Source organism: Euleptes europaea, chromosome 8 (genome assembly GCF_029931775.1).
Source record: "Euleptes europaea isolate rEulEur1 chromosome 8, rEulEur1.hap1, whole genome shotgun sequence".
NCBI classification, from domain to species: Eukaryota; Metazoa; Chordata; class Lepidosauria; order Squamata; family Sphaerodactylidae; genus Euleptes; species Euleptes europaea.
Window position 1 is genome coordinate 61,113,692 of NC_079319.1, and position 18,058 is coordinate 61,131,749.

Genomic DNA, 18,058 nt, shown 5'->3' on the forward strand with positions numbered 1-18,058 from the left:
TCCCAAATTAAAACAGGTCAAATTTTGCCGAATCCGAATTTTACCAAAAAAAAATTCAACAGCCCTAGTTCTCCTCCAGTTTATCCTCACAACAACCCTGGGAGGTAGGATTAGGCTGAGAGTGTGTGAGTGGCCCGTGGTCACTCAGTGATAGGGTTACCAGATCCCTCTTTGCCACCAGCAGGAGGTTTTTTGGGCAGAGCCTGAGGAGGGTGGTGTTTGGGGGGGGAGGGACTTCAATGTCATAGAGTCCAATTGCCAAAGCGGCCATTTTCTCCAGGGGAACTGTTTTCTATTGGCTGGTGATCAGTTATAATAGCAGGAGATCTCCAGTTATTACCTGGAGGTTGGCAGTCGTACCCAGTGAGCTTCCATTTCACAGGTGGGGATTCTAAACCGGGTTTCCCAGATACTAGTCCAACACTCTTAATCACCACACTACAGGCTCTGTATCAAAGGTTTGATATCTATCAAATAAGAGATGTGTAAACTGTATTTCAGGGAAATGTTATCTTAGAGATGTGTGGCTCCTTTATATTTTCCCAAAGAGTTTTGCAGATCTTCTTAACAGTCTTTGTCTTAAGAAACTCAAATATTTAAATGGGGGGTTTCCGTTGGCAACTAGGAAAACTATTTTTTAAAGAACCAGAAAGAAAGAAAAAAGCTCCCCCCAACTACAACCCCTCCTGTAGCAAACACACACAGAAAAAAACCGACAACCCCCCCCCCCTGAAATTAGGTTTTAAATAATATTTCAAAACAAAGTCCACTGTGGAAAACTTAGCTCTGAAGTTTTCTGGACAAAGAATGAAAAGGTCTTCCCAAGGCACCAGAAATCTAAGTTACAGACTATAGCAGCAGCAGTGGCTCTCCCCCAAAAAATCTAGTCCTGAAATGGAGTCAAGCTGCAGGTGTACATGTTTTTTATCCTCCTTGCCCATGCTCAGAGATCCAAGGAGGGCTGTTAGAGAATTGTCAAGATTGGACAGAAAATTCTAATGCTCCCCCTAACATCTGGTCTCATTGCCTGCGAGACCTCCCTCCCCCCTTCCTGTTGCTGGGAAACCTTTACAAATGAAGAAAAACAGGCTGGAAGCTCGCCCCAAATAGTCTTGAGTATTCCCAGTTATTTCTAGCATTTTGGGGGAAGTGATTAACGGTATTTCTGAACACCCTAGTACAGCGGTCGGCAAACTCATTAGTCAAAAGAGCCAAATATCAACAGTACAACAATTGAGATTTCTTTTGAGAGCCAAATTTCTTAAACTTAAACTACATAGGTAGGTACACTGTTTATTAACTTAATAAACTTTAATTAAAGTTTTAAGTCTTAATTAAACTATAGGTACACTGAATAAAACTTGATATCATGCTTAATAGTGATCTTATTTATTGATAAAAATTAAATTGTAAATCCCTGCCATTTTCCCCTTCCTGTCCGGAGGCCTGGTCTACCACCTCGTCTGGAGGCCTGGTCTACCACCATAAAAGCCTATTGGTAGACCTGGTCTCTGAAGGGGGACTTTTTCCCCTCCTCGGAGTCCAGGTCTATCACCAAGAAAGCCAGTGGGTAGACATGGCCTCCCAATGGGACTCAGCCGGAGGCCAGGTCTACCAAAGGAAGCCCTCCCTGCCCAACAGCTGATAGGCGGGGGGGCAGGAACTGCCGAGCCGCCCGCCCAGCAATCGCGTGGCTAGAGGGGAGGGGAGGCTTTAGCCTCCCCACCATTGAGGGCAAGGGAAAGGGGGACCCGGCCATTCTCCACGGCGGGGGGGGGGAGAGACAGCGTGCCCACTTGCCTGCTCTCTCTCTCTCTCAGGCGCGCCGGCTCCGCAGCCCGGCTGCTGGCGCGAGCGGACACAAGAGCAGGGGCTGCGAACCAAGTTCGGAGAGCTCCACTCAATGGGCCAAAGAGCCGCATGCGGCTCGGGAGCTGCAGTTTGCAGACCCCTGCCCTAGTAAGACAGCTCACCAATCACCACCCAGGTTGCTAAATATTGTGCAGCAGCAACGAAGCTACGTCGCCTCAATGTTCCCTAATCTGTGGAAGTGTAAAATTGGGTGATTCCTAATTTTGTTGGCCTTGGTTGTAAACATCTACTCTGTATGGTCAGTTTCTACTTTATCTGGCATATTAGCCACAAATAAAATTTATTTATTTATTATTATAAACACCCTAGTATAGTTCCAGATACCCAAATATTTCTGAAAAATACAAGTATGATATTTTTTAGGTATATATTTTAGACTGGAAATACCCAAAGGAAAACAAAGGGCTCCCTGCAAGTCCTTGTGGGTTCCCCACTTGTACTCTCTAAATTCCCTTGCTTCAGAATAAAAAGAGACTATACCTTACACCACCTATGTGGTGTTGTAGGAAAATGTTATGGATACCGTGGACTGCCAAAAAAAAAAAAAAAACACACCCAAAAACAAATCAGTGGGTCAAATGAAGCCTGAACTGACCATAGAAGCTAAATTGACTAAACTAAGGCTATCATACTTTGGTCACATTATGAGAAGACAAGAGTCACTGGAAAAGACAATCATGCTAGGAAAAGTTGACGGCAGCAGGAAAAGAGGAAGACCCAACTAGAGATGGATTGACTCTATAAAGGAAGCCACAGCCCTCAATTTGCAAGACCTGAGCAAGGCTGTTAAAGATAGGATGTTTTGAGGACATTGATTCATAGGGTTGCCATGAGTCAGAAGCGACTTGATGGCACTTAACACACACACACACCCCTTACATGGACTGCACTACAGTGATAATTCAAGCTACACACTCTCACACATTAGTAGAATACTTGGGCAGAACATCAAGCTTGAAAAGCACTAGTGACATTGGTTAGGCAAAAACTGCAACTGGCAGATACATATGTGTGTTTTCTATATTATTATGGTTTCTATTGGGGTGTGTGTGTGGATACTATGTTAATGAAATGCTCATTATGTGATGATGAGAAATACAGAAACTATGGCTGTATTTAGAATTAGCAGGTTACAATGACAGTAGTTTGGAAGAGAGATGTAGAATGGAAAGCCTATTATGTTCCTTCTGTTATATGCCATACATTCACCACAGCCATGCAGGTTCTGCTAGACCTGGATATAAACCAGAAGTACAACATCAGCCGGCAAACCAGATAGCAAATCAGCTGGTATCAGCAAACCTTTTATAGATTTAAAAAAAATGGAATTTTTTTTAATGTACTTTTTGTAAAGTAGCATGAAACCAATGCCAAGAGACAGAGGAGCTGTAGTCAATTTCACACCCCTGCTGGTGCTAAACTGGAAAGCGTTTTTGAATTACTTTCCTGTGCATATTCATTTCCTCCTTCATCTTCTGGCTCATTTCAAAACTGCAGTTGCAAGGTGAGAAAGTGAGAATGTGCAGTCCATAAGAAGCCCAGGAATAAATTGATATATTTCCATCCACTTCTAAGCGATTATATCATGGGAGCTGGGTGGTGATTCTGAATTTTTTAACAGCCAGTGGCAACGAGTCTGATATAATAATGTTATGGCATTGAATTGACTGTTCCTTGGTTCAGACCATGTTTCAGCGAATGGCGCTGATGATAGGAGTCTAGAATTGTAAGTGCATTCCTGGAAGGGGAAGTGAATGGTTTTAGGAGCCAGCATGACCCCTATGCCGGCGTCCGTGCCGCTTGCTCTGGCCCTATTGGACCACAGCAGCAGCATGGGGTTGGAGCACCAGCGGAACCAGTGTTCTCCCGGAGCAAGTCCCTGCGTCGGTGTCCCGGGAGGCATTCCTGAGGCTTTCTGGGGGTAGAGCTGCCATTAGACAGCTTCCAAACTCGGTTGGCCCGGGAATGCCTCCCAGGATGGTGGAAGTCCTGCACCACCTTTTTCCTGTGGAGGGGGAAAGCCTTTTTCCTGGTTTTATTTTGGAAAAATGGATTCCCCCCCCCCTCTGTGGCAGCTGGAAAGCCTCTGAGGAGGCTTCTCTACCCTGTCCCAGCTGCTGTGGTCCCCCCCTTCAGGAATGTACTATGTGACTCTATTTTGATTAGGAAGAGATGTATAGAAGCTTGGGGACAGCTGAGGAAAGGTAGAAGAAAGTCAGATTCTCCTTTGCCCAAATAGTTTGGATATTGAAAAAGAAAAGAGAGGGAGTTTTTAGATAGAGCTAGCTGGAAATTGTTCTCTGCCACCAGCTGAAAGAGTTCCTGTTTACTTCTGCTGTGCTCTCCTTAAATGTTCATAATAAATAAAGCAAATAATATAAAAGCCCTTTAAGTTTTCACTGTTTTGTTGTCCATGGGTAACCAACTTCTATAATGCTGCTCTAGAATTTCTATGAAGTGGAGCAGGGCATATGATAATAATACTTACAGAAAAGTAATAAAATAGTATTTTTTATCTTTATCATAATAAGAATATAATTAGCACAAGACATGTTGATTAAAAATGTTTGTCTGTGACAATTTGGCTCGACCCTAGTCCCAGCTGTTTGGACAACTCAATATTGTGCTTAAGTGCATGGACTGTCAGATATTTGCTATAGAGAGTCCTCTAGTATGGATCTCAAAGTCTATAAATAAAAAGCAGTAGGATTTTTTTCTCTTTTTAAGGTGCTTTTATGGATTCACATATTCCCCTTTAGAACATCTTCCTTCTTTTCCCAGCCTCCTTTTTAAAAAGTGTTTAAATATTTAATTGTTATGTATTGCCCAAAGCACTAATTTTATTTTATTATATTTTGCAAAGTCTCCAAATTGCCAGCTCTCTGATATGCTACAACCACATGCTAGCTGTAAGCTGGTTTTAATGGTGTTACCTGCCCTGAGCCTGGCTTCAGTGACCCAGTAGACGTTATATAACTTTCAAAAGGCTTTTGACAAGGTACTTCACCAAATACTCCTGAGTAAACTTAGCTGGAGGGAGGGTGACGTAATATAGCCCAGTCTCATCAGATCTCAGAAGATAAGCAGGGTCAGTACCTGGAAGGGAGACCATCAAGGAAGACTCTGAAGAGTAAGGCAATGGCAAACCACCTCTGTTTCTCACTTGATTTGAAAGCCCCTTGCTGGGGTTGTTTGGGGAGGGGCTGTGGGTCAGTGGTAGGGCATATGCTTGGCATGCAGAAGGTCCCAGGTTCAATCCCCGGCTGCCTTATACTGAATCAGACCCTTGGTGAGTGGGCAACAATGTGGTAAATGGAATTCTACATTGATAAGTGTAAGGTGATGCACACTGGAACAAAAAAAAATCCCAAATTCAAGTATAGGCTAATGGATCTAAACTTGCTGAGACTAAGAGGGAAAAAAAGTTTTTGGGGTCGTAGTGGATAGCTCATTAAAAATGTCACCCCAGTGTGCTGCAGCGGTGAAAAAGGCAAACTCTACGTTGGGAATCATTAGGGAAGGGGCTGAAAATAAAATGACCAATATTAATTATATTGTACAGCTCTATGGTGAGGCCTCATTTGGAATACTGTGTGCAGTTCTGGTCACCGTGCCTTGAAAAGGACATCACAGAGCTGGAAAAAGCAGAAGAGGGCAGCCAAAATGTTTAGGGGACTGGAGCATCTTCCCTGTGAGAAACTCTGAAGTGTCTTGGACTTTGCAGTTTAGAAAAGTGATGACTAAGGGGGATGTTATTGAAGTTTATAAAATTATGTACTGTATGGGGTAGAGAGAGTTGACAAAGATAATTTTTCTTCCAAAATTCTAAAACTCAAGGGTATCCAATGAAGCTGATGGGCAGGAGATTCAGGATGGACAAATAGTTATTTCACAGTGCAGGTAAGGATGGTATCAAGGAATGTGTGACTGAGGACCCTAGGTCTACTGTTTCCTGGAATGGCTGTATGTGGCTATCTAGGTTAAGTGGAACATTTAGTACTTTTTATTTGCTTTTCATTTGCTTACCACCGCTTATTGCATTTGTTTGTCAAAAATATGAGTTTTTTAAAAAGTGAAATGGGGAACTTGTTCACACTCCGTTCATTGGCACTTCTCCCACCCCTGTTTCTTGAACCCAGGCTCCTTCACCTCAGGTGGTAAAGTGAGAACAATACTCTAAGCAAATTGTGAAACTGATGGGAAACATTCTCAGCCTTATAAATTAATGACAAGCTCTGTAGAACATAGCAAATGCAATCAGTTAATATTTCTGGAAGCACCATTGTTTTATGTATAAGCCTGACCAGCCGATATATTTAAAAGGCACTGAGGCTAACAGTGTTTCCAGCCTTGATAGTTTACTGAACCAGTTCATTATTTATAGTGCTGCTCAACGGAGAAATATGTCTTTAGATGATGAATCAATGGTTGACTTAAGCTCTGAGAGAAGCTCTTAGGCTTTTTTGTGTTTGTTACGATTGATGCCATTATTGTAATGCTGGGGCTTTAAGGTACAAAAGTAAACTACGAATGTTCAGCTTCACGTCATGTCATTCACATTTATAGCTGATTCACTTAAAGTTTGAAATGCAAAATGTGCTTTAATGAGAATGAACCTGAATTGTTCAAAGCTAGGGTAATGTGTTTAAGTTTGCCTGCAGCATGGAAATACTGTGATTTCTTTTGGAGGTCTCCTGTTGAGAATGGGTGTTGTTATATAGATCAAGTTTGGGAAGGAGGGATTCTCTCGTATAATCATGCCAAACAATTTAGAGATTCTTTTTAAAAGTAATCCTTGCCCATCTTGGTTCTCTTCAGCAAGATGCATTTTTACCAGAGAGCCAACGTGGTGTAGTGGTTGAGAGCAGCGATTTGGAGCAGTGGACTCTAATCTGGAGAACCAGGTTTGATTCCCCATTCCTCCACATGAGCGGCGGATGCTAATCTGGTGAACCGGATTGGTTTCCCCGCTTTTCTGCATGAATCCTGCTGGGTGACCTTGGGCGAGTCACAGTTCTCTTAGAGCTCTCTCAGCCCCACCTACCTCACAGGGTGTCTGTTGTGGGGAGGGGAAGGGAAGGTGATTGTAAGCCAGTTTGATTCTTCCTTAAGTGGTAGAGAAAGGCAGCATATAAAAACTAACTCTTCCTTTTCTACCACTTATAAATGCTTTTCTAACCTCCTCGCTGACTTGGTCCTGGGCCACAGCACCCAGACAGTTGCCCATATAGAGACACCGTAACCACCACATTTTTATGCTCTGGCATAACCCACTGATTAGTATCCTCATTGCCTTCTGCAGATGAGCAAGACACTCCTGAAGCGGTAGACAAATCTTGCTTCTAAAACCACCAACTGCTCTGCCAAAGAAGAAGAGAGTGCTTAGCTACTTTTTGCTGGCCATGGGGCAACCCGGGCTGTCTGGCCAACAGAGACCCTCGTCTGGTGGGCAGTCCTTTCCAAACCTTCAATCCTGGCAAGCAGTTTGGGAACATCGGACATGTCCTCTGCATCTCCTAGGATGGTGGCTTCCTAGGATGTGATCTCTTTGCCAAGCTGACCTTCTTTTGCAGAGCCTTCTTTGGTGCCATCCTGCCAACCTCCAAAACAAAGAGCTTGTCCTGGAATGGCCTTAAATTGATAGACTGCTTACTAGAATCACCCAACCTGTTGAAAGGAAAGGCCCTAAAAATTGTCTGGCTGTTAAATAACCCCGTATCTCTACTAGCACAGTGTTCTGCCTTAATGAGCCCAACCCTCTTAATCCTTTTTTTAAAGAAACCTAGAAGTAGCCTATGATAAATGTTCCACTTACTATTATTATTTTTTAAAAAGAAAAGTATTATTATTCCTATTACTATTGCTCTCTGTTTCTTTCTTTCATTTTTTTTTTTGGGGGGGGGTCTGTTTTTATATCCTACCTAATTCACACAAACTATTTTATCAATAAATATTCATTTAGTGGCAGCACCAAACTACTAAGGAAAAATACCCAAGCCCCCACAACAATTCTTAAAATGGCCACAGCCAACTTAAAATGGCCACTGAGTCCAACCTAAACAAATTGGAAGCCTCAGACCTAGAACTGATGAGGATCCCACTCCAAACAACTCTCCCCTCTATAAATCCTGCTCTATGCAGCTACCAATCTATGTTTTCTCTTTCTTTTTTAATTGGTCCGGGGCCAACAAACTATAATCTGCCACAGCATACGCAACCCGGGTGCCACATGAGACCTTGCCGCTGCAGTCCCTCGAAGCCCTCTTTTTTAAAAAAAAAAACCCAAAGACCCTTCACAAACACAAGCTACTCTCACTACTTTCATTCCAAGGAAGCCTCTGGTAAAGGGCTCCCCCACAGCAGCTGACCTATGAAATCCTAAAACAAAGATCCTGGTGTATTTGGGGATGGTATGTGTGGGGGTGAACAGTAGGGTGGGGTAAAGGGGAAGGGGGTTCTGGGCAACTCACACACACATACACACACCCCTCCAATCACCACACACTCACTGTGCCTTATTTAATTAAATTAACCCAAAATTGGCTGTTTCAGCAATATTCGGGTTTCGGGTAGACCAAATATCAAAACCTAGGAATCTGCCTGAAGCCAAATAAGCAATTCCCGAAAAACCAAATAATTATTCAGGTTTTCGAGTTCAGCTATTCGCCTTTGCTCAGATGCATGGCTCTGCTTCCTCCCATTTTTCTATCTTTGTCTGGTTTTGTTAGACAGACCAACTATGGGGCCCTTTTAAGGTAGGGGTTGTGTAATTGAAGCCAACTTTGTCTGACCAACCATCACCATTCAGTGGGTTAATCTGGATCAAGCATATATGTTATTTAAAAGATGGGGCTCACAGTCCCATCTGGAGGGATATACCCTCCAACTAAAAAGAACTGGCTTTGACAGCTGCTCACACCACCAGGATTCCGAAGGAGACTTCCTCACCTGTGCGGATGAGCAGTCTCCTTCAGAACGGCCCCCATGGTCGAGACTTCGGCTGGCTCCGATATCACAACCCCTCCCCCATGAAAACCTGCTTTCAAAAAGAAGGTCGCCCCAAGTAGCGGCTTCATTTCCCCACACTGTGACCATCTCTTGAAATCAGATTTTTGATAACTATAATAAAGGACTCTTCACATGATGCCCTTTGCCACCAAAAGAAATGTTTGATACACATGCACAAAACATCTCAGCAAACCCCCAACTCACTGTGTTTTTTAAACAAACCCAGCTTTCAGCACACAGCGACTCCTTCAAACACCCCCACTCTCACGACGAACAAGACTCATGCCCAGAAACAAGATCACTCTGACTCATATTATTTGTTGCTGTCTCTCTCAGCAGCAGGTGGCAAAAAAACTAACGCACTGAGGGTGAGACAGCAACAAATAGCCTCTCCCTGCTCTTCTTCCGATTGGACGGCTGCTTTATTCCCCAGCCAATGGGGGCCCAGGCTTCATTTGAAGCTGGACTGGAGCAAATCAGTCCACGGCTCAACAACCGCAAATGCCTGTTCTGCCTAGAATACACTGTTCCAATACAGAAGGTCTATGTCAGATAACGTATGCTTTTTTTTTTAGCCCCAATTTCTGTTAAAATGTCCTGGATGTAGGGGTGGGTAAAGTAAGCAATTGATATGTATTTGGATATTGTTGGATATTAGGATAATGTTGTTATGGAAATACGATAGAATGCAACACATACACAGCTAAAACACGTAACAACCATTTCAATTCTTTTAAACGTTGTTTTAAATTGTTTTATGTTTGGGAGGGGAGTTGATTTTAATGGTTTTATAATATAATTTTATCTAGAATGTTTTAAATTGTAAACTGCTTTGTAAATAAGTAAATAATGTATGATATACAAAATAAATATCAGAATATAAAACCTGTTAACATCCATACAAGCCGAGTCTAAATAATTTTCAATAAATCACTGAAAGAATGCAGAAGATAACTCTTGATGCAGCTAGTATGGAACAGAAGGGACATTTTAACAGCTCCTACCCATGACCAGTCTTTTTGTTCTTTCCTGTGTTAAAGGACTTCGATGGGGTCTCCTGGTTTTATTGGAGAATTTAGCTATGGAGACATTTTGAGCACTATGAGAGATTTTTAAAGCTGAATCTTAGCCCAATATATATGAGGGATAGGGTTGCCAGGTCCCTCTTCGCCACTGGCGAGAGGTTTTTGGGGCGGAGCCTGAGGAGGGCGGGGTTTGGGGAGGGGAGGGAAGTCCAATTGCAACAGCAGCCATTTTCTCCAGGTGAACTGAACTCTATCAGCTGGAGATCAATTATAATAGTAGGAGATCTCCATCTAGTACCTGGAGATTATGCCAAAAAGTCAGCACGAGGGCTCTATTAATAAAAATGAAAATACTAGATATACTCACAATGTGTTGGTGTCCCTTTACTTATGCAAAACTGAATGAATATACAAAAACATAAGCAGAAAGTGTTACCTTCACACAATACATGCAATGTCAAATAAGCAGAATGTGTTACATTCACACAATACATGCAATTTCGAGTTCAGTCCTTCTTGTGCGCTGAGCAATTGCGCTGTGCAATGAAACAACGTTCATTGAAGGTTCGAATTGAAATAAAAGTCACACTGCGGCCACTTTACACAGCTAGAACTGCCCGCTCATCACTGGCTGTGTGATGAGGTGTAAAGGAAATAAGGGAGGAGAACGCCCCGTCCAGACTTCTGGGTTCAGACGTCGCTGGAACAGAGTGGAAAATCATCTCCTGGAGATCGGGAGATCCCGGAATTCTCCCAGTGGGGAACACCACAGATGGTAAACGAAAATGAAAACTGGTGCTTAGAAGTCCAACTTAAACGACACCCTAGGTTGGTGCTCGTTTCAAAACTTCATCAGTAGGTTAGTCTTCTTTTATTTAATAATGCTTAGCTTCTATGTGGGAAATTGATCACTTTGTGTTACACGGGTATATAACCTCTCAAAATGATTTTTGTCAACTTTACATTTGTATCAAAAGAAAGTGTTTTTATTAAAGGGATTTAAAGGGGTACACTCTGTTCCTGTGCCACTCTCCAGTGGGTGCCAGGTTAAGCCGAGGGCAGATAGGTGACCTAATACCTGATACTGCCATTTTCTATATCTCTTCTTCATTTCCATTATCTTTCTTGTTTAACTTTACTCTTTCCCTCTTTTCTTGTTTAATTCCTCTTCTGTTTCTAGTTGTAGGTTTTTTTTCGTGTTTCCTTATTGCCTAGTTTCAAGTAGGCCAAATAGGGAAACAGAATCTAAAATACACTTCCACCTTCCATTTTCCTGGTCAGGTGGATTACAGTTTCATGCGCACTAACCCCAACTCTGCCCCTCCAAGGTGGCATTAAAGCAAGGGGTCCAGATGGCTGTTTCAGAAGTCATTGGAGATAGGGTTGCCAACCTCCAGATACTAGCTGGAGATCTCCTGCTGTTTCAGCTGTTATTCAGCCGATAGAGATCAGTTCCCCTGGAGAAAATGGCTGCTTTGACCATTGGACTCTATGGCACTGAAGTCCCTCCCCTCCCCAAACCCCGCCCTCCTCAGGCTCCGCCCCAAAACCTCCCACCGGTGGCAAAAAGGGACCTGGCAACCCTAATTGGAGATAAGCTGGCTCTTCCATAACTTGGTTTGTTGTGTGGTTATACCATTCCTGCATTATGTGGAATGGTCTTCCTCTCTTTTCCTATGATGTATTCCACAGGAAGGTGTAAACATCATTTAAAAGCCCAGTGAATGTGTGTGAAAATGCTAATTGGGAAATACCTGGAAATTTTGGGGGTGGAGCCTGAGGAGGGTGGGGTTTGGGGAGGGGAGATACTTCATTAGGGTATAATCCCATACAGTCTACCTTACAAAGTGGCCATTTTCTCCAGATTAACTGATCTCTGTCGCCTGGAGATCAGTTGTAATAGCAGGAGATCTCCAGCCACTACCTGGAGGCTGGCAACCCTACCTTACCTACTGGAATCAAGGGAAAAAAGAGAGGAAAATTGAAAGAGCAGGTGCCAAACTATTTGAAGCCTCTAAATTCTCTGTAGTGAAAGTATTGTTCCCATAGAGCCTCTTATCTTCATTAGAGCATGGATTCTGCATGAGCTATAAGTGCATTTACTGTTTGCTCTCCTGTTCTGCACACTATAGTTTAACAGCCGGGATGCAAAGTACAAAAGATGAAGCATTATTGATTGCAACTGTGGGACTTAACCAGCATTTTGCAAATGCAAAAGTTCTAATTTCTTTGAACAGTTATTCATATTAGCACATAGATGTCCCCATTGCAACAGGAAAAAAAAAACACTTCAGAAAATCATGGCATATGCAAAAAAGCGCTAACATTTTTTAATGTTCCTTTCTTAAAGACATGCCAGGCAAAGTGCTTTGAAGGTGCAGTGCAAGATGAAGAGTTGTAAAGCCACTAGGGGCCTAAATCCATTTTGGAATGTGTTAACCATATGCCAGGTGACAGAAGGTTACTTGAGTGTTGTTGACTCCCTTTGCTGTGGTGTAATAGGATTCTAGCACTGACACCTTAGCAACTGCCTTATCCTTATGTTCCAATATATAGTATAGGAAGCATTTGCATCTTTTGTGTGAACATGATATCCTCTTAGTCACCAAGATATATTCCTGAGAGACAGCTCAGAATAGCTTACATTAGAACATGCCAAGAAATGATGTGCTGCTTGTCAAGGAAAAATATATATAAGTAAACTATTGCAAGGAAACAAGTAACTTGCTAAATCTTCATTAGTCTTTTGACAAGGGAATTATCTTCTGTATCTTCTCTACCATTTTAGTGTCAAAAGGACAAACTTATTTGGGGGAAAGGCTTTGTGCAAAGATGTGTCCTTGGACATTCTACCTGAAATTAAGTATTTTCCTTAATTAGTGATCATTTTTTGTTGTTGCTAGCAACAGTAAGCATTTTGAGTTGGATATATGGGGCTAACAGTGAAAAAAACCTAGCTACACCCTCTAAGCCCAATGACTTTAGCGGATTTAGACGCATGTAACTTGCTTGGGGGGTAAAGTGTAGATGACTGGGGACAGCAATGGCAAACCAACCCATAAACATAGTATGTCTAGTAAATGTCATGATGTGACATCACTAAGACGTCCAGGTCCCTCTTCACCACTGGCAGGAAGCTTTTAGGGTAAAGCCTGAGGAGGGCGGGGTTTAGAGAGGGACTTCAATGCCACAGAGTCCAATTGCCAAAGCAGCCATTTTCTCCAGGTGAACTGATTTCCATCAGCTGGAGATTGGTTGTAATAGCAGGAGATCTTCAGCTATTACCTGGAGGTTGAGAAAACCAGTACAGGAGCAATGCTGCCAACAATGCCAATATATTATAGCTACATATACACTTTACAGTATGTGGTAATGAAACCACCAACAACACATACATTCAGTACAACAGTGGATGTACAAAATTTCCACAGCTCATTTGAATTCCATCTGGTAAGTATCAAATAAGTCCTTTGAAGTAATTATCTTAGTCTTTTCTCAAAACAGATGCTGCAAGATGAACAGTCAAGGAGAATACGATCGTTTCGGAGCACAAGGGCTCAGTTCTTCATCAGTTCTTCAAAAGATGCAATGCATGCAATCCTATATCAACGTCCATGATATCAGGTTTCAAAGAATAACCTTTTCCAGAATAAAGTGCATAATACTTCCTCAGAGGGGTAAAATGCTGAGTTCCTTCCACTCCTGGTAAGGACTCAACGCCACTTGAGCTAAGTAACCTAATGGGTTAAACGCCACATGTGACTACTCAGGATTTTTGTAAAACCACCTTTTGTGTTAACGAGCTGAAACTCCATTTATTCTGAAAGTCTCTGATTGTAATTATTTTGACACTACCTATAAGTTATGGGACAATATATATACACCAACTGAAGAAATATACTGTGAAACAGGATACTTACCGGACTCCTGTCTTGGTTGTATATGGTCCTCAAAACCTATTTTTTGGTTGTTATTATTTATTGTTGCCATTGAAAAAGTGTACAACATATATGGTTATTGTGAAGTAACAAAACCAGATAAAACTTAAAAGAAGTTATTGTACACATTGTGAAAGAATTGTGTTGTTGGTTTTTCTATATATATAATTTTTTAGCCATTGTGACTGCATATGCTTGACTAACTTCCTATACTGTGGTCCAAGTACTATATTATTGTGACTACCTGGAGGTTGGCAACCCTAAGAAAAGGTAAAATAGAAACAATTACCAAAGCTTGACTAAAAGAGTTAAAATAAGATAAATTTGAGCCCCGAGCAAAATTAAAACCATAAAAGTATTTCTTGTCCCCTCCACCCCAGCTCCTAGAATGGAAGGAGGGAGTTATGAGCAAAAATAAATATAAATATTAGAACTAAAGCTAAAATGAACTGGAATGGAGCGAGGCACATGAAACACAGCGAGGCAGACAAAACAAGGAGGACTGCCCAAAAATGCCAAGCCCCCCTCACCCTACTCTCTAGTTCACCTAACAAAGAGAAGGGAGAAACGAAAAACAGAATAAGGGAAATAACCAAATAGAATAAGACTTAATTACAGCCCATTCTTGAAACATTGGCTGGGGACGGCATGGCTGTGGTGGCATTGCCACCATGCCTCCACAGAGGTTTCATGGCTGCTGCAGGGGGAAAGGACATTTCCCCCCAAAGAAATTCAGCGAGTTTGGGGCGCGCCGAATAAATTTGGCAAATTCGGGGGCTCAGAATCAGCAGCATAACCGTCAGTTAGTAAGCAGCATTCTCCTGCAGCCAATGGTGGCCAAGCTGGGTCTTCTCCTGGCCAATCAGAGCAGGGATTCTCACTTTTGAAATGGCCAGGAGAAGGGTCTAAAAACTCTCGTCCCTCCCCTCCCATCCCAACTGTATTCATTGCCTTCCAATTTGTTGGCAGTGCTGCTGAGAGATCCGATTCCTGACTGGGCCAAGCTGCTGGTGTTTATCAGAATAGGATTGGATTTACTTCTCCTCCGTGCTCCTGCTGGAAGACATCCACACAGTTTGATTTTGGGGTTTTTTCTCTATTCCTTTTCTCCTGTGTGTGTGTGTGTGGGGAGCAGAGTCTGTGTGTGTGTGGGGGAGCAGTTTCTGTGGGTGGGGGGGTGAAGCCAAAGGAGGCTTTCGCCCGTTCTGCCGAGGGGTGTGTGCCCAGTCACCTCTGTGGGAGTGTGTGTTCTGCTTTTAAAGTTTTAAAGTTTAAAGTTGAGTCTGTGCGGCGGCTAGCAAGTCTCTCTCCGCTCGGCACCCGGGCCGTGCCTCCTCCTCCTTCGTTTTTTCCCCATTTGGGGTTGAGCCGAGCCGTACTGGTTTGAGGGGGGGCTTCGCCCGTTCTGCAGAGGGTGTGTGCCCACTCGCCTATGCGGGAGTGTGTGCTGTGATGTGCTTTTGTTTTTTGCCCCTAGCCTGGGGTTGAGTGCGACGGTGAGGCTTGCGTGAGTCTCTCCCCGGCGCCGCTCGGCACCCGCGCCTCCTCCTCCTTGGTTTTTTCCCCGTTTGGGGCTGAGCCATACTGGTTTGAGAGGGGGGGTTTCGGCCGTTCTGCCTGTGTGTGTGTGTGCCTGATCGCGTCTCTCTCTCCCTGGTTTGAGGGGGGGGGGCTTCAGTTGTGTGCCCTCAGGTTTTCCCTCATTCATAAGATCAGTTAGGTCTATTTTGATGCTCGCTCAAAACTGGTTTTCAAATTGTGACTTAAACAATGCATTTGCCCGGTCCCGAGACTCCCGACTCCCGAGTCCGATGCAAAAGGGGAAATTCCACCCCCACCTGCTCCTTATGCATAGCTAGCACGCCTCTGTCCCTTTCCATGGTTTGCAAACTCCCAAGGCCATGTCACATGTTGCTTTGCATGGCTTTGCAAACTCTGAGTCCAAACGGTCTATTTATTTCTATTTATTCCAAAGGGCGGAGGAGGGACCCCTTCCAGGCCCCATAACTCGGGACCCCCTGCCCCAATGGTCACCAAACTCGGGGGTTCTTGCAAGAAGCATCCCCTCAAGCTACACTGAAAGTTTGGGACCTCTACCTCCAAACATTCCCCCCCCCCGGAGCTGCGGAAGGGCACGAATGTGTTTTTAATGGCTTTAAATGGCCGAATTTTCCCCCAAACTCCGAGTGTCGTGCCAAATTGCACAGATCCGAATTGCGGGAGTTCGGACTTTGGCATTTCCTGAATGGGCCAAATTTTGCCGAATCCAAATTTTACCGAATTTTTTTTCTCAACAGCCCTAGCAATGCTACACCAACAAAAAGCTGGTGCAGCACCGCTATTACAAAAGGGGGCATTCTTGGGTTGAAAGGGGTTAGAAAGCTGCCTTCCAGCAGCTCTGCCCCCCAGAAGGCCCCAGGAATGCCTCCCAGGACACTGGTGTGAGGACTTGTGCCGGCAGGAGGCTGAGCAAGCATCCAAGGGCCATGCTGCCGTGGCCGTCCAGGGGGCCGGCACAAGTGGCACTACGCTGGCATCTGTGCTAGTTTGCATGGCTCAAGTGGCATGGACACCATCATTGTGGTCACAATACCTCCTAAGACAATTTGGCCCCCTACCTCAGGAATGCACTCTTAGACAAACAGCAAGAGATAAACAGGGACAAATGGGGGGGGGGGAACCAAAATAAAGTAAAATAAAATTAGAATGCCCCAGAACGGACCACAGCCTCATGACTTCCACTTGCTCAGAAGAGTGGAAGCAGAATCCAAGCCTGATCTACTACTGAACTGTACTGGTAAAGTTGCCAAAAATCTTTCTAGCAGAACAATTTCCTGTAATTGCAGTAGTAGAAAAGAAGAAAACCCTTACTTACAACATTCTAGGGGAACTGAAGATTGATTTAATATTTTAGAAGCGCTAAGCACTTTTTAAAAGAATGCGGTTGGAATGCAGCCATGCAGACCCTGGAAGGAACAGCTGTGGGCTCATGTGGCCCTTGGTACTCCGTTTCCCATGAATCTGCTTACACTGTGGCTAAGGACTAGAACTGAGCAATTCCAAGCAATTTGCCTTTCACTCATCTTATACTGGTCTTTTCCAACTACAATTTCTCTACTTACAATTGCAACAATCAGGAGAAAATAGCCAACAAGACAGGTCTCTGAAAGTCAGCCAGGCACATTCACCTGGTGAACTAGCTATTAATTCTGCTTAAGGCCAACTGTGTATTAATGAAGCATATAAGTACACCTTCCTGTGACAGCTGATAGGAGATCACTAGTCTGAGCAAAGAGGGAGATGAAATATTTCATTTTCTAACCCAAGTCTGTGTTTAATTTGGCCAAGGTCTCTTTGAGAATCAGGCCTGGTTCAAAACAACTAATTTTGTTCCATACCACTTGCCATCCCCCTTAAAATATTCTTTTTATTGTCACTAAGGTATAAGCTGGAGGGAAGGCAGCATGGTACAGCCTGATCTTGTCAGATCTCAGAAGCTAAGCAGGGTCAGCCCTGGTTAGTATTTGGATGGGAGACCTGCAAGGAATACCAGAGTTGCTATGCAGAGGAAGGCACTGACAAACCACCTCTGTTAGTCTCTTGCCATGAAAACCCCATAAGGGGTCGCCATAAGTCGGCTGCGACTTGACTACCCTTTACACACACACAAGGTATAAGCTATCTGTATTATATTTGTTAATTATTTTCCATAGCTTCAATTAGAAACAAGCTTTCAACTTGTAATTTTTTCCCCTTCAGCAACAAAATGGAACCATAATTAAACCATTTTGACCAAGTTACCCATAAACAGAGTGGCTGTTGGGGGATGGGGTTGTCGTGCATATTGACAGAGTAGCTTGTTTGATAAGCATTTTTATTATCAACCAATGAAGTTTTCAGATCTCAAGGAGACAGGAGAATTCAGAGTAGTGGAAAGTCAGATTTAATGTGCTTGCTTTCTTGAAAATGCCCAATTACTGTAAGTCTCTGTGACTTACTTTTGAAAGTCCCTGATATGAAAAGTCTTTAGATCTCATTAGCAGTCACAGATGTTGGCAGTGACATATTTTATCTAGTCTTGCTCAAGTTTTATTTTCACTTTTCCTTAAACATGACATTTGCATTCCTTTTTTGTCATGGAGATCAGCTTCTCCTACTGGCACATATAAATCATGTTCATAGACAAAACCCGAGCTGTCCATACATCTGTTCTAT